The 18,093-nt window shown below is 40.9% G+C and overlaps 1 protein-coding gene across 3 annotated transcripts in view; it reads right to left on the bottom strand.

Moving 5' to 3' along the window:
• Nucleotides 1-18,093, bottom strand: part of gpr63 (G protein-coupled receptor 63) — a 149,903-nt gene that overhangs the window by 97,661 nt on the left and 34,149 nt on the right. For 2 of the 3 annotated variants that reach the window (XM_043685367.1, XM_043685356.1), the window contains exon 2: nt 13,126-13,264. The gene's annotated coding sequence lies outside the window, so the exon portion shown is untranslated. Of the gene's footprint in view, nt 1-11,182; nt 11,224-13,125; nt 13,265-18,093 lie in introns of all 3 variants that reach the window. The other variant, XM_043685362.1, reaches the window with a different exon arrangement.

Genomic DNA, 18,093 nt, shown 5'->3' on the forward strand with positions numbered 1-18,093 from the left:
TGAAACTTTGATGGATGTGGAAGGCTCCTTTGGGGCCTTGGATGGAGGTGAGGGAGGAAGTGTGGGCGCAGGTTTTGCAATTCCGGTGGTGGCAGGGGAAGGTGCCCGGAGGGGAGGGTGGGTTGTAGGGGGGCGTGGACCTGACCAGGTAGTCACGGAGGGAATGGTCTTTGTAGAAAGCGGAAAAGAGGTGGGGAGGGAAATATATTCCTGGTGGTGGGGTCCGTTTGGAGGTGGCGGAAATGTCAACAGATGATGCAGTTTATGCAAAGGTTGTAGGGTGGAAGGTGAGCACCAGGGGGATTCTGTCCTTGTTACGGTTGGAGGGGTGGGGTTTGAGGGTGTGATGTGGATGAGATGCATTGGAGGGCATTTTCAACCACTTGGGAAGGGAAATTGGAGTCTTTAAAGGAGGCGGCCATCTGGTGTGTTCTGTGGTGGAACTGGTCCTCCTGGAAGCATGTACGGCGGAGGTGGAGGAATTGGGAATACGGGATGGCATTTTTGCTGGAGCTAGGGTGGGAAGAGATGTAATCCAGGCAGCTGTGACAGTCGGTGGGTTTGTAAAAAATGTCAGTGTCAAGTCAGTCGTCATTGATGGAGATGGAGTGGTCCAGGAAGGGGACGGAGGCGTCAGAGATTGTCCAGGTGAATTTAAGGTCGGGGTGGAACGTGTTGGTGAAGGTGATCAGGAGTATGATAGAATACCTTCAATTTCCCTCTATGAGAAAAACTTCAAAAATACAAAGATCTTAAAATCATCCATTTTAAAGCTTGGCACTTGATCTGTTGATATAATCTGGAAAGGTACAAAAGGATGCATGAGACCTAATGTAACTAGGAAGAGAGTCGTGGATATGTACCAATTACATTTTAGTTAGGTGAAAACTAGGTGCTTAAATATGTGGGGGGGGCAAGTAATCAGCGTTGATGGAGTTTCTGATGAGTGACCTGGAAATAAAACTCTAACTAGATAATTATCTGACTTGATTCTGCAAATAAACATTTTAACTTTTGGTGCTTAATACAGACATTTGCTTCCTCCGCCAGAGGTGTACAGTGCAGCAACATGGACCATCTGCAAGGTACATTATAGCAACGGAAAGTGATGCTAGCAAAGGTAATAAGTATGATGAAACCAAGTTAATAGGTTGTAGAAAAGTTAAGTTTGAGGGGTTGAGAATAGAACTTCGGTAAATGACATGATCAAACAGTGATTGATGGTAAGAATTTTCATCTGAAAAGAAAGAACAAGATGAATAAAGGATGAATAAGGGAACAATTGAGGGTTAAGAAAGAGGAATACATTAAAAGTACATACAAGATTCACATATAATAAGTAAGAATACAAAGAGATTAGAAGAGAGGTAAAAAGATCAGTAAGACAAAGGTGAACAATGAAATGAAATTATCAAAGGACAGAAAACAAAAATAGTAAAATCTTTTAGGGTACATTGATAAAAATGGATGTGACGGAAATAAAACCATGAAGGGACAGACAAGATATTACCACAGGTAACAACAGAAAGATGGCAAAAATATTTCATAGCATTTTACTTTAGTAATTATAAGGGAATGAAAAAGGTAGACATATAGTTAATAATACAAGCAAAAGATAAGTGATTTACTATTTTAAAAAGGAATGCATTGAACAAACTAAGTAAACTCAGAACAAAGCTGCTTTGGATCACACCCACGTATTTTAAAACAATCAAGGGAAGAGGAAGCAGAGGCAATGCTATTCAAATGGAATAATTTGTTATAAAAGGGTATACATCAGAAGGTGGCAGATAGCTACTTGCTATCTTTAGATAGGGGAACATAACATGCCCAGAGAAATCTGGAGAAAAGAAAAATACCTATAATCCAAAAATATTATAATGAATAGTTAACATGGATTTTAAAAAGGAAAATCTTGCTTGAAATCAGTTAACAGAAAAGGCAATGGTAAGGTAGAGAGAAAAAAAAATTACCTGAGTTTCAAAAGGCCCTTGACAAGATGCCCCCTAGTAAACAACTGAATACAGGTCAAAGAATGTGTGCCAGGGGACCATTAGCATCAAGAATTATAAAATGGCTTCAAAGCAGACACACAGAGGATGCTTCGAATGTTGTGTTCCACAACTTGCATTAACAAAATGGATTTTGAATACCATTGAAACAAAAAGGCCACAATTTGCTGACGTTCTGGTCTTGCACTTCGTCATAGAGTCATAGAGATGTACAGCATGGAAAAGACCCAACCCTCCAACTCGTCCATGCCGACCAGATATCCCAACCCAATCGAGTCCCACCTGCCAGCACCCGGCCCATATCCCTCCAAACCCTTCCTATTCATATACGCATTCAAATGTCTTTTAAATGTTGCAATTGTACCAGCCTCCATCACTTCCTCTGGCAGGTCATTCCATATACGTACCACCCTAGGTCTCTTTTATATCTTTCCCCTCTCACCCTAAACCTTTGCCTCTAGTTCTTAACTCCACTACCCCAGGGAAAAGACTTTGCCGATTTACCCTATCCATGCTGCTCATAATTTTGTAAACCTCTATAAGGTCACCCCTCAGCCTCTGATGCTCCAGGGAAAACAGCCCTAGCCTATTCAGCCTCTCTCTATAGCTCAAATCCTCCTTGTAAATCTTTTCCAAATCCTTTCAAGTTTCACAACATCCTTCCGATAGGAAGATCAGAATTGCATGCAATATTCCAAAAGTAGCGTAACCAATGTCCTGTACAGTCGCAACTTGACGTCCCAACTCCTGTACTCAATACTCTGACCAATAAAGGAAAGCATACCAAACACCACCTTCATTATCCTTTCTACCTGTGTCTCCACTTTCAAGGAGCTATGAACCTGTGCTCCAATGTCTCTTTGTTCAGCAACACTCCCTAGGACCTTACCATTAAGTGTATAAGTCCTGCTAAGATATACTTTCCCAAAATCCAGCACCTCGCATTTATCTAAATTAAACTTCATCTGTCACTTCTCAGCCCAATGGCCCATCTGATCAAGATCCTGTTGTACTTTGAGGTAACCTTCTTCGCTGTCCACTACACCTCCAATATTGGTATCAGTTGCAAACTTACTAACTATATTTCTTATGCTCACATCCAAATCATTTATATAAATGACGAAAAGAAGTGGACACAGCACCTACACTTGTGGCATTCCACTGGTCACAGGCCTCCAGTCTGAAAAACAACTCTCCACCACCACTATCTGTATTCTGCCAGCGAGCCAGTTCTGTATCCAAATGGCCATTTCTCTCTATATTCCAGAGGATCTTACCTCACTAACCAGTCTCCCATGGGGAACCTTGTAGAATGCCTGACTGAAGTCCACATAGATCACATCCACCGACCTGCCCTCATCAATTCTCTTTGATACTTCTTCAAAAAAAAACTCAATCAATTTTGTAAGGCATGATTTTCCACGCACAAATCCACATTGACTATCCCTAACGAACCCTTGCCTTTCCAAATACATGTACATCCTGCTCCTCAGGATTTCCTCCAACAACTTGCCCACCACCGACATCAGGCTCACCGGTCTATAGTTCCCTGGCTTGTCCTTACCATCCTTCTTCAACAGTGGCACCACGTTAGCCAACGTCCAGTCTTCCAGCACCTTACCGGTGATGATCGATGATACAAATATCTCAGTAAGAGGCCCAGCAATCACTTCTCTAGCTTCCCACAGAGTTCTAGGGTACACCTGATCAGGTCCTGAGAATTTATCCACTTTCATGTGTTTTAAGACATCCAGCACTTCCTCCTCTATAATATGGATATTTTTCAAGATGTCACCACCTACTTCCCTACATTCTAGATCTTCCATGTCCTTCTCCATAGTAAACACTGATTCAAAATATTAATTTAGTATCTATCCCATCTCCTGCGGCTCCACACAAAGGCTGCCTTGCCGATCTTTGAGGGGCCCTCTTCTCTCCCTCGTTGCTCTTTTGTCCTTAATGTATTTGTAAAAAAAAACCTTTGAATTCTCCTTAACTCGATTTGCCAAAGCTATATCGTCCCTTTTTTGCCCTCCTGATTTCCCTCTTAAGTACACTCCTACTGCCTTTATACTCTAAGGATTCACTCGATCTATCCTGTCTATACCTGACATGTTTCCTTCTTTTTCTGAACCAAACCCTTAATTTTGTTGGCCATCCAGCATTCCCTACACGCCTTTCCTTTCACCCTAACAGGAACATACTGTCTCTTGGACTCTTGTTATCTCATTTCTGAAGGCTTCCCATTTTCCAGCCATCCCTTTACCTGTGAACATCTGGTCCCAGTCAGCTTTTGAAAGTTCTTGCCTAATACCATCAAAATTAGTCTTTATCCAATTTAGAACTTTTAGATCTGGTCTATCCTTTACCATCACTATTTTAAAACTAATAGAATATGGTCACTGGCCCCAAAGTGCTCCCCCACTGACACCTCAGTCACCTGCCCTGCCTTATTTCCCAAGAGTAGGTCATGTTTTGCACCTTCCTTAGTAAGTACATCCACACATTGAATCAGAAAATTTTCTTGTACACATTTAACAAATTCCCTTTACACTATGGCAGACCCAGTTTATGTTTGGAAAGTTAAAATCCCTTACCATAACCACCCTATTATTCTTACAGATAACTGAGAATTTCCTTGTAAATTTGTTTCTCAATTTCCCTCCGACTATTAGGGGGTCTATAATACAATCCCAACAAGGTGATCATCCCTTTCTTATTTCTCAGTTCAACTTCCCCTGGAAATTCATCCAGGAATATCCTCCCTCAGTACAGCTGTAATGTTATCCCTTATTAAAAACGCCGCTCCCCCTCCTCTCTTGCCTCCCTTCTAGCATTTGTATCCTCGAACATTAAGCTGCCAGTCCTGTCCATCACTGAACCACATTTCTGTGATTGCTATGATATCCCAGTCCCATGTTCTTAACTATGCCCTGAGTTCATCTTCCTTCCCTGTTAGGTCCCTTGCATTGAAATAAATGCAGTTTAATTTATCAGTCCTACCTTGTTCTCTGCTTTGCCTCTGCCTGCCCGACTTGCTTCTATTCTCAACTGTCCCAGTCTCAGATTGATCTCTTTCCTCACTATCTCTCTGGGTCCCAGCCCCTATGTTAATATTTAAATCCTCCTGAGCGGCTCCAGCAAATCTCCCTGCCAATATATTAGTCCCCTTCCAATTTAGGTGCAATCTGTCCTTGTACACGTCACTTCTACCCCAGAAGAGATTACAATGATCCAAAAATGTGAATCCTTTTCCCATACACCAGCTCCTCAGCTATGCATTCATCTCCTTTGTCCTCCTATTCCTGCCCTCACTAGCTCGTAGCATCAGGAGTAATCCAGATATTAATACTCTTGAGGATCTCCTTTTTAAATTCCTGCCTAACTCTCTATATTTTCTCTTCAGAATCTCATCCTTTTCCCTTCCTTTGTCATTGGTTCCAATGTGTACCATGACCTCTTGCTGGCCCCTCTCCTGCTTGAGAACATTCTGCACCCTCTCTGATATATCCTTGATCCTGGCACCGGGGAGGCAACACACCATTCTGATTTTTCGCGGCTGGCCACAGAAACATCTGTTTGTGCCTTGGACTAGAGTCCCCTAACACTATCGATCTCTTGGAACCCAACGTACCCCTCATGGCATTCGAGCCAGACACTTGGCTGTTCATGCTACATTCCTCTGAGAATCCATCACCCCTACATTTTCCAAAACAGCATACTTGTTTGCAATGGGGATAGCCACAGAAGACTCCTGCATCACCTGCCTATGTCTCTTACCTTTCCTGGAGTTAACACATCTACGTGACTGTATCTGCAACTTTAACCCCTTCCTGTAACTGCCATCCATCACACCCCCTTGCTCTTATAAATTCCTCGTTGCCTCTAACCGTCTCTCCAGCTGATCCATTCAGTCTGATGGGCTTCGCAACCAACAGCATTTATTGCAGATATAATCCTCAGTAACATGTAAACTCTCCCTAAACTCCCACATCGAACAAGAAGAGCATATCACTCTACTAAAGGCCAATTTTGCCTTTCAATCTTAGACCCAGAAAATAGGACTGTCTTATTCCTCTACAAAACACTGCTCCAGGCTAATTTAATACTAATGGCTTATATTTTTAAGTTTAATCATGAGTCATAAGTCAATAAAACATAATCAAGAAAGAACCAACTCTGCTCACTACTGCAGACTTACTGTAAGGCCACACTTAAAGATATTCAGTTTCTGCGCTGTGACCTTGCCCAAACAGGTTCCTCAAAGATCAGTTAAGAATTTCACTGTTTGTTAATTTTCCCAGACGCACTCTGATGTCCAGCGATACATGAATTAAAACAGCAAAGGCAGTAACTGCGCAGGTTCACTGCTGTGTCCCTGAGCAGTGTGGGTTTCTATCTCTCTCTGTCTCTCTCTCTTCCTGCCTCTCCCAACCCTGACACTAACCTCATCATATGCTGTCTTTGTCTGTTCCTCACCCTTCTAAAAGTGCTGTTGTTTTGATTTTTTTTCCTCGAAAGTTCCAAAACAATGCAACAGCATATAAAACAGTAATTGCTGCGCCTGGAATTCGAGGGAATCACCTCCAACACCTAAAACACCTCAAAAGAGGTGCAGCCTGTTACAGCCAGAAATTTTTTCCTGTCCTCCATCTTGGATTACCCACAAAAATATCAATTAAAGGGTAAACCAGCATTTTATTGTGAGAGGAGACTACTAATTAGTTGGCGAGTGGACTTTGACTGGTAACGGCATTGCAACACTTAATGATGATTGACAGTTAACAGACAACTTTATTATATTTTAAACCAGACAAGTTGATTCTGATTGATCAGGATATTGACCTGAGAAATGAACCAATGAATGGCTGTCACTTACTTTGTTGAGTTAAATGCAAGGTAAGTAAATAATTGGGGAAATTAATTTCAACAGAAACAAAGGACAATTTGGTAGGAAGAATAAGGAGGTCACTTGTTCCTTGTAAGGTTCAAGTCTAGGTGGGGTAGAGGAACAAAGGGCTATCAGAGTGCAAATATATCAATCACAACGTTGAGCCACAGTTCACTGAATCCATAAAAAAGCAAATCAAGCACAAGGCTTTATTTCTAAAGGGTTGGAATTGAAGAGCACTGCTACATTTTTTTTCAGTGGTTGGTTAAACGATAGAGTACCGTACACAGTTCTACTTGCCATATTTTAAAGAGGATAGAGAGACAACAGCGATAGTACAAACAATATTTATAAGATTGATATTAAAATGTCTGGACATACATATCAGGAAAGGATCATTAGGATGGTTTCCTTTTCTCTTGCTAAGTGGCAGTTAAGGAGTGACTTTGTGGAGGTCTTTAAAATTTTGCAAAGTTTTGATAAAATAGACATCTTTACTTTTAGATAAAGAGCAACCCAGAGACCATCAACAGAAGATACTCACCAATGACTTAAGTTGAGAATTCAGAGGAAATACCTTCACTCAAAAAGAACACTCAGACTATAGAAATCACTATCATAGGAATTTGTTGAAGCATCTAGTCCAGATCCATTTAAGGAGAAAAAGGACAAGCATTTGAGGAAGCAGAGAATAAGGGTTATGGTGGTAAATTCAGATGAGAAAAGATGGGAGGAGACTTAAATGGAACATAAGCACAACATGCACTTGTTGGGCCAAATGGCCTCTTTCTGTGCTGTATATTCTGCGTAACCATTTGGAACTCACCAAGTTTCCTTCGACATCACCTGCCAAACGAGGAAGCTCTACCAAAGTGAAGACCAAGAGCAGCACGGGCGGCACGGTGGCACAGTGGTTAGCACTGCTGCCTCACAGCGCCAGAGACCCGGGTTCAATTCCTGCCTCAGGCAACTGACTGTAGGAGTTTGCACGTTCTCCCCGTGTCTGCGTGGGTTTTCTCCGGGTGCTCCGGTTTCCTCCCACACTCCAAAAGATGTGCAGGTCAGGTGAATTGGCTGTGCTAAATTGCCCGTAGTGTTGGGTAAGGGGTAAATGTAGGGGTATGGGTGGGTTACGCTTCGCGGGTCGGTGTGGACTTGTTGGGCCGAAGAGCCTGTTTCTACACTGTAAGTAATCTAATCTAAGCAGCAGATATTTGGTAACTTCACCACCTGCAAAATGCTTTTCAAGTCATACACCATCCTGATTTGAAAATATATCTCCCCACCTCCACTGTCACTGTGTCAACTTTGTGGAACTTGCACCACCTAAATGGCAGCAGTTCAATAAAGCAGCTGATTATGACCATCTTGATGCCAACAGGGATGAACAGTAAATACTGGCACTGTCAATGATGCTCACATTCCACGAACGAAAAAAGCCCTTGCAAATTATAGTGCACAACATTTGAAGCTAATGTGTTTGACAAAGAAAGCGAGGTTGCCGAGCTCTTCAAACTGATAATGGAACAATGCAAGGTCATTCCTTTCTTTCATTCATTAAAAATTCAATTCATGAAATATCAAAGTGTCATCTAAATTCTTCAGGCAAGGACACCCATAGTCCTCTAAATAAAGCTTTCCAAACCTAAGTTGTACTGTTTTTGCTCTCAAAGAGGATAGGAACATTGCAGAGAGATGTAGTCATGGTTTCTCTCATATCACTTATCAATCATTGACACAGCAGACGGCAAAAGTAAAGGTACAAGTAAATCAGGAAATTGGCAAGAGAAAGTTTAAATAAAACAAATACCCTATAATTCAGAGCATCATGGGAAAGATTTCTCCATCAATCCGAAACAAAAATCTGCTTTTCTTGTCCTTCATTTGTTGTTTGTGGAACTTCACTGTGTTTTCCTACAAAGCTATTTATAACTTAGCTGCTTGCTTGTAAAGGGCTTTAAAGGCATAAGCCATGTCAAGGCATAATGGCCTGTCTCTGTTTAACTCATCAAAAGCTTCTCAAAGCATTTCACAACTGGTGAATTTGGGGAACCTGGGAGTTTTGAAAGCACCATCTATCAAGTGAGAGTTCTTATTTCTGTTTTAGGCTAAGATAGATTCTTCATCTGTAGGGGAATCAAGGATTATGGGCAAAAAAAAGGAAATTAGAGGAAAGGAGTGTCAGACCAGCCATGACCTTATTGAATGGCAAAGCAGGCACCACAGGGCATACTCTGGTTTCTATTTCTAATGGTCTTAATTAAATGACGCTCAAAGACCCCAGACACATCCAATCATTAGGTTCTATATGACATTCCTCCCTTTACCAATGCCAACAAAAGCATTATGTGGTCACTTATTTATTGCTTGCGTGGCCTTGTTTATAGAAAATGCAAAAAAGGTAACTTCTCTTCAAAGGTATTTCTTTGGCTGTAAAGCACTCCAGAACTGTTGTGCACATTTGACAAAGTACTATAAATCAGCAAATTAGATTTCAATCTCAAATCTACTCTTTGGCTTTTTGGTTTGTGCAAACTTGCAGCTGTTGGTGTTCCAACATACCTGTTTCCCTTGTTCTTCAAAGGGCAGGAGGTTGCACTTCGTCATGTCTAAGGAACTCTGAAGAATTGCTGCAGTGTATCTTGCATATGGTAAAGATTAGTGTGCATTGGTGGCAGAGTGAGTGAACATTGGATGCCAATCAAACAGTCTGATTTGTCATGTCTAGTGCCGAGCTGGAGCTACACTCATCCAGGCAAGTAAAGAGTATTCTACTCTATTCGTGACTTGTAATTAGTGGACAGACTTTGAAGAGTCAGGAGACAAGTTACTCAATGAAGATTTCCAAACCTCTGACTTGCTCTTGTAGCCATCATTTTATATATCTAGTCCAATTCAGTTTCTGGTCAATGAAAATCACCAGGATATTGGTAGTTGAAGGCATTAGTAGTGGTCACGCCATGGAATGTCCTGTAGAGATGTGGTTCACTGTTGGACATGATTATCACTTGAGTGACATTCATGCCACACATCAGTCTAAGCCTTAATGGCTTATTTATTTTCAGTTTTAAATTGTTCATTGGATCTGGGCATCACTGGTTAGAGCAGCAATTTTCTCCCCATTGCCAGTTGCCCAGAGGCTGGTTAAGAGTCAACACATTGCTATGGGTCTAGATTCACATGTAAGCCCAATCAGGATGGGCTGACAGATTTTGTTCCCTGTTGTTCAGGTCTTGCCATAATTGACTTCTTCTACTGGTTCCTTATTAATATCATATTCCTCCACATGCTCTCAATGTCATTTCTATGATCTCCTATCACATCACTGTCTTGCGATATTCTTAATTCTAATGTAACTGCAGAGCTATAGAGGTGAATAAGCTTGAAATGTGAACAATTACTGCAGAAACTGCCTCAACTTCAACCCACAACTCCTTTGTCAGAGAGAAGGTTGAGAGGTGACTTAACTGAGACATAAAAGATCATCAGAGGGTTAGATAGGGTGGACAGCGACAGCCTTTTTCCTTGGATGGCAATGGCTAGCTCGAGCGGACGTAGCTTTAACTTGAGAGTTGATAGATACAGGACAGATGTCAGAGGTAGTTTCTTTACTCAGAGTAGTAAGCGTGTGGAATGCACTGCCTGCAACAATAGTAGACTCGCCACCTTTAAGGGCATTTAAATGGTCATTGGATAGGCATATGGATGAGAATGGAATAGTGTAGGTTAGATGGACTTCAGGTTGGTTCCACAGGTCGGTGCAACATCGAGGGCCGAAGGTCCTGCACTGCGCTGTAATGTTCTATGTAACTTTATCTGACCGACCATGGAGAATGTGTACCTGAGTGGGACAGTAGGCATGCTGGTGATTGAAAGCTCTAGAACCTGCAGAGCTATAAGAGGTGAATAAGCTTGAAATGTGAACAATTACTGCAGAAACTGCATCAACTTCAGCCCACAACTCCTTCATGAATGCATTCCTGTGCCCAAATTGCAGAAGGAAGAATCATTTGCACTGAACAGAAAAAGTTTTGCATGTATTCTCCCTTCCTTGTGAAGACTTTCCTCACTATGGAGGAAATGATCCTCTGAAAAATATCAACCCCTTAAATCTGCCCACAATGTCATTCCAGACAAGTGCAGCTACAACAACACTCAAGAAGCTCAAAACCATCCAGGACAAAGCAACTGCTTGATTGATTCACACTCCCGACATCATCAATGGGCAGTGGCAGCAGTGTGAACCAAACACAGGATACAGTACAAAAACAAAACTCACCAAGCCTTGACAACACATTCCAATTTCTCACTTTCTAGCACCTGGAAAGACAAGGGCATCAGATGATTGGTAATATCACTGCTTGCTAGTTTCCCAACAAGCCAGCCTAACATGAAACTATAGTTATTGCTCCTTCACAGCTGAGAGATTAGAAGTCTAGAACTCCAATCCCGACAGCAATTTGGATGCATCTACTCCATTATGGACAGAGGAAGTTCAAGAAGGCAGCTAACTATAACCTTTTCTCGGCAACTGGGGATGAGCAATAGATGCTGTCCTAGCCAGAGGCTCGCATATAAGGTGAAGAATTCTTTTTTAAAATCACCATTCATCTCAATCTTTACTATTGCCCATCTATCCTTTGTTTTTCCTCTGCACACTTCATCCTTGACTGTTTTGCCCGTTTTCCCAATCTTGCATCTTTCTCATGCTTTATCCTTTACCCATTCCCCAGCTCACTCCTAACTCTTTCCTCCACTCTATTTTGATTCAGTCCCAATCCTTCCTCACATTCCCTACTCTGTTTTCTTAATCCCACCTCCAACAAAACAGTTCCAGTGCAGGTAAATTCAAATAAAATTAGTATGACTCATCCAGTTACTGAAAATTTTGAATATAAAATGCTCTGTGTGACTGTTCTCAATAAGATCATTATTATAAAAAAAACCCTAGGGCACTCCAAAGCTGCTTTCAGGAACATTGGGGATTTTCAAATATAGAGCCAAATAATTGATAGTTAGTCATTACCAGAGATAAATAAAACACAAATTAAGGTCAAATGAGGTCAGTTTGTCTACTGAATGTCTCCAAGTTCAAAATGCATACAATTTCAACTGTTAAGTGCTTTTTGCTGTTCTCTTGCCTCACATGTACAATGTGCATGACCAGTTTATCTAAGCAGCAGCTTGTGTAGGAGGTATGTGACAATATCTAAATTTCAACTAGTAACTGAGTCACACAATCTCACTGGCACCAAAAGCCCAAACACATGGAAGTTAAGCTTTTGGAACAGGAGCACAAGAAATGTTTTAAGAAATAAACAAATTGTACAATGATTTTTGCAGTTTTACAGATGTGACCTGTAATCTGATTCAAATCAAGCAGTAAACTGCAAACTCACTACATTATAATGCACATAAATGCAATATTCAGCTGCCCTTCTCACTATAATAACTAAGACTCGAAAGGCAGTAAAGTGGTGGCAAAATTCTCCCCCCACTGTTTTTCTTGTTATTTAATATTACTCTCAAAATGTCTGTGCATCACACATTGTTTTGGTACAGGATCAAAATGCTACTCCTTGAGTTAATCACACTAAAATAAAGACAACCTCACTCCATTCCCTTGCCTTCCCTACTAGACATTGCTCACTTGTCTGGAAGTTTTTTTACATGCAAGGTCCACCCTAAAAGTTACAGCCCATAATGTAGCTTTCTTCTCCAGTGTACAGTTAGTGGTGCCACCTTTAGGATGAAAAGGTAAACCAATGCCCCATCATTTCTCTGGTTATACACGATTGTAAGAGTCAATGAGATAGGGAGACATCCCAATTTTTCTGTTCAAATAGACTGCAATCAGCATCAGTAAAATAAAGAAAAACTGGTTTCTTACATAAATGAACACACAAGAGGCATTGCATGACATCAAATTGGGACCATATTTAATTTTTAATGTACTAATTAATTTGGCTCAACACATTTCTCAAAAATATCCATCAGAAGTTTTCCCTGCATGTTCAACGATAAACATGGAGGGTGAGGTTCAAAGTTCATGTCTACTTCAAAACACCACCAGCATCCATATCCCCCACCACTCTCACTCCTCTTCCTCCCTGCACCACACCCCATGCCCACCCCACAAACACATAGAAACAACACCACGATTAGCTTAATCTCTAAACAGGTCAACGGTTTCAGACTTGGAGTTAAAAGCAGAATGACTACCTGTTATCTGATCATCAGGCTGTCCATAGTGTAGTTATGGCACCATAAAATTTTGTTTATCACACCCTGGCCTCCCAGGTCCATGGCACAAATCCGCAATGAATAGCTGTTCCCACGACTGGAAAAGTTACTAGAATGCCTGTGAAATATTCAAAGAGAATTGCATCAACAATTCAGTTTCCCTTTATTTCACTGACTTAAATTTATTTTGAAACCCCTTCTTGGATTAATTTAAGTGAAGAACAATATAATCACTCCATTGAAAGCAGCAACCTAACTAGATACTCTTGTTCACAATCCAATTTTGAAGGACTTTGAAGATAGAAGGATGGGTTGTTTCATGAAATCACTGCAAAAGCTTTACAGCGTTTTATAAACTGGGAGATCCTGGAAAATTACTGCAATCTGGAAGCAGGAGATCGAAAAGGAAACATATTTAAATTAAAAATGACACACACAAGGGCAATCTGCTAATAATTCAATCTGTTGCTGCATAAAAAAATTGGCAAAGAACAACTGAAATTAACTCAATTGTGCCTTGGATTTTCTTTTGAAGATTAACACACAAATGCAATCTCAATGTGCTAGAGCATAGCTTTGGAAATGAGAGGAGACAATTTGTCATGCAGGATTATGAGCTGAAATTTCAAGGTGACAAGATCTGAGGCTGCAATGGTGGGACCCGCTCCTCCCGCTTTCATAGGATGTCCTTCCTACCCACTCTCCATTCTTATCAATGGGTTGTGACAACTTAAAAGCTTTTAAGCAGTCAACAGAAGGGAAGGTTTGGGAAGGACTGAATTAGAGCAATCTGTGTACATAATATTTAGATTTAAGTTTTACCTGTGTCAACTTTGAAAACACTTAAAATTTGCATTATTTTGTTCAAAATGTTGGCTTTTTCATCTCACTCAGAAGGTAATTTGGAAGGATTAATAAGTCAATATTAATTCAAGCCAAAGACTGGCTTAAATTTAAATAAAACTTTGATCAAAATGAACAGAAATAACTTATTTTCTGTCTTTTGGTTTGTGTTTTCTACGTGTCTGCTTTTTAGAACTAGCCATGTTGGTCTTGTCTTCAATATACATTTATCATTAAAAAGAATTCTGATTTGACATAACAATTCCAATTTAATATAGCAAATCATCCCAAGGCACTACATGTACACAAGAGGATATCAAAAATAATTTAATATCAAGCCACAAAAGGAGATTTTAGAACAGATGGCAAAAGCCTTGACAGAAAATACCTAAAAGTAGGTGGCATGGTAGCTCAGTGGTTAACACTGCTGCCTCACAGGTCCATGGACCCAGGTTCAATTCCAGCCGTGGGTGACTGCCTGGGTGGAGTCTGCACATTCTCCCTGTGTCTGTGTGGGTTTCCTCCGGGTGCTCCAGTTTCCTCCCACAATCCAAAAATGTGCAAGTTAGGTGAATTGGCCATGCTAAATGTCTGTAGTGTTCAGGGATGTGTAAATTAGGTGCATTAGTCTAAGGTAAAATGTAGAGTAGTCGGGGAAGGGATCTGAGTGGATTACTCTTCGGAGGGTTGGTGTGGACTTGATAGGCTGAAGGACCTGTTTCTATACAGTAGGGAATCAATGATTCGAGAAAAAGCATAGGACAGGTGCAAATCATCGGGAGAGGTTTTCCGAACTTTAGTGACCAGGCAGATGAAGATACAAGTAACAGTGATTAAGGTTTGGAATATTAATTTCAAAATGTCTGTGCATCACACATTGTTTTGGTACAGCATCAAAAATGGTTTATACCCAAAACATTGACTTCGCCACCTCCTGATGCTGCCTGGCCTGTAGTGTTCTTCTAGCTTCCTGCTTGTTTTCTTCAGGTTCCAGTATCTGCAAATATTTTCTCTAAACAATTTTAAAGGCGTCAAATAGAAGTGGAGGAACCTGGATGTATATTTGCATGTTTGGGTGGCAGGTCATGTTGAGAGAGTAGTTAATAGAGTTTATAGTAACCAAGGCTGTACTAGTGGGGCACAGAGTACAGAAACAAGGAAGCTTGTTGAAGTTGTACAAGGACATAAGAAATGGGAGTGGGAATAGGCCATTCAGCCTTTTAAATCTGCTTTGCCATCCAACAAGATCCATGGCTGATCCAACTATGGACTTAACTATATTTTGCTACCTGCCCTTTGGTAACGCTCAGTGCTCGTTAATCAAATATCTGTCAAACTCAACATTGATTATATTCAATGACCCACTTTCTCGTGGAATAAAAAACATTGAAGGACTAATTATCTTATTAGAAAACATTCACTTGGTTTACTTTTTGTACTTAAAATACATCAGGTATGTCCACATTATTTAATGTCAATGCAACCTTTCTATGTCTACTCTGACTCAATACACACTGGACACCTTCACCTTGTCACTGTCCAAAGGGGATACATCACACACACATTTTCTTAAATTTTCAGAAATTTTTCATCTTGCCAGATCCTATATGTATTCCCGAATTAAACAGTCTGAGAGGCCTGTCCACACTAATCTATTAAGGTTGGACAAATGCAAGGAGGAGAAATACTTATCAACACTAACAAATGCTGGCTTGGCATGAGCTAGAATTTTGTGCCAGGTTCTTGGCATTGTACTCAAGAAAAGATGCAAAACCATTGCAAAAGCGCAGAAAACATTCACAGGAACAGTACTGAGGTTAAAGAAGTTCAGTTAAGTAGATTGTTTGGAGCAGTTGAAATGGTTATCCTTGGGGCAGAGAAGGAGACAGAAGATCAGCCAGAAGATTCAAAATCATGAGGGGTCTGAACAGAGTACAATGGAAACACTGGTCTTACTCTTCACAAGGATTGACAGTGAGGGCACATTTCAAATTTAAGGTGTCAAAAAGAAAAAAAAACACAAGCAAAAGTGACATGAGGAAAAACGTTTCTGCATTGCAAGGGGACAGGATGGTTGAGACTTTCAAAAGGGAATTGGGTTGTTCTTTTTTTAAAAAGGAAGAATGTTCATGATTATAGGAGAAAATGGAGGAATGACACAAGACAAATTGCTTACTTGAATATTCACTGCAAAATGGCTAACATCATGATTCGGTGGATGGATTTTTTTGGGATGGTTTCTTGCTCCAAGACCTTGCAATACTCTCTTACCAAACTTGCTTCATTAACTACCTAGCCTGCCCCTCTTGCCTGATTCCAGTCCTATCCTACTACTCATCACTATATCTGGAACAACGTGGAACTAGTAACTTTTGATATTCACCAAAAGACCAGCAATTCTTGATGCCCCTACATTGTTTCAAAAACTGCAGTACACTGACAAATGTTTGCAAACCAGCCTAGCCTCTCACCAGCAGGGTGATGACACATCAGTCACAAAGCCATGCTGTGTGTGGCACATTCACTTCCTCACACACACAACACCTTTCTCTCACCCTCAATGCTACTTAACTATCACACACACACAACTTACTTGTGCATGGTTACATCCATCTAAACAACCTCTCTCTGACTGCTCTGACTCAATGCCCACTGGATACCTTCATCTTGTCACTGTCCAATTGGGGTACATCACACACAGGCAAGCAATTGGACAATTCTCCAAATATTAACTTTTAATGACAGTCAACTGAACAAAAACAAGGAGGTTGTAGTTCACCCCCATAATGCAATAAAGTGCCCTTGCAACAGCTTTCCCAAGACAGTTACCACTGTGATATGCAATGCAGTTCTATGCTTCGAAAGTCAAGAGTGTGTTGCTGGAAAAGCACAGGAGGTCAGGCATAATCCAAGCAGCAGGAGAATCAACATTTCAGGCATAAGCCCTTCATCAGGATGATGTACACTCTGTCTGAACTGTACTGCAAGGGTGCACACCATCCCCTATACTCACACCCTGGACTGAGTCAAATATTGGGAATCATCATCATCAGCAGACCAAACAGGTGTTCTACAATGGGCCTGGTTGAAGAATGGGTAGCGTCGAGAGGGTGGAAAGATATAGCTTGGCAGGCGGCATCCGAGGAGCCGGATAATTGATGTTTCGGGCTTAAGCCCTTCATATCCTCATTCCTGATGAAGGGCTTATGCCAGAGGCATCGATTCTCCTGCTCCTCAGATGCTGCCTGACCTGCTGTGCTTTTCCAGTAACACACACCTGACTCTGATCTCCAGCATCTGCAGTTCTCACTTTCTCCTATGCTTCTAAAGTGTCCAAATGTGGACTGGAGAGGTGTTGTGAGGATAATGAGGGGTTGGCAATGTCCATAGCAGAGAAGTTTGCATTGCTGGTGCCCATGGATCATGCCCTGAGATCATGTTGCTTGGTGAACAACATGAAGATTCTTTATAGCCAGCAGCAAGCTGAAATTGTCAGGTACCCACTCTGGCTTCCATATCAAGAACTTCCAGTATCCAGTTTACTCTCAGTAGTGGTAGGATTGGAAGCTGCAATATTAATAAGGCAATATTTGCAGTTAATAAGGACATTAACAGGCATTAAATCATCTTTACAGGCAACTCACCTCATCCTGTAGAGAATTTCACCTCAACACCCAAAATCTCCTGACATTGCAACAGGCATTAATTCTCACCACAGCCTACGTCATTCAGACCTCTGTAAGATTCCATCTTATGATACCAATCTATCTAAACCATTTAATATTAGTTGGCAAGTAGAAAATGTATAAATTTTAAAACTCTATTAACCATTTAAAAGAGAAACTGCACACGATTCTCCCAAACATACAATTATAACTTACTTATATTTGTAACATTTATGTAGTCAGTGCCTACTCACAAAAAGAAATATGCTGAATTTAGTAGCTCAGGCACTCTGGTTGTACTTACTGCACAGGGACTGGTTTAAGATGATGGTCCTCCATCTTCTCAAGAATGTAGAATGGACAATAGATGTAGTGTGAACAAGCAATGTCCATGACTTATGAAATGATTTGAATAAAACAAAACATCAAGTCAAGATAG

The sequence above is a fragment of the Chiloscyllium plagiosum genome, chromosome 3 (genome assembly GCF_004010195.1).
Source record: "Chiloscyllium plagiosum isolate BGI_BamShark_2017 chromosome 3, ASM401019v2, whole genome shotgun sequence".
Lineage (NCBI taxonomy): Eukaryota > Metazoa > Chordata > Chondrichthyes > Orectolobiformes > Hemiscylliidae > Chiloscyllium > Chiloscyllium plagiosum.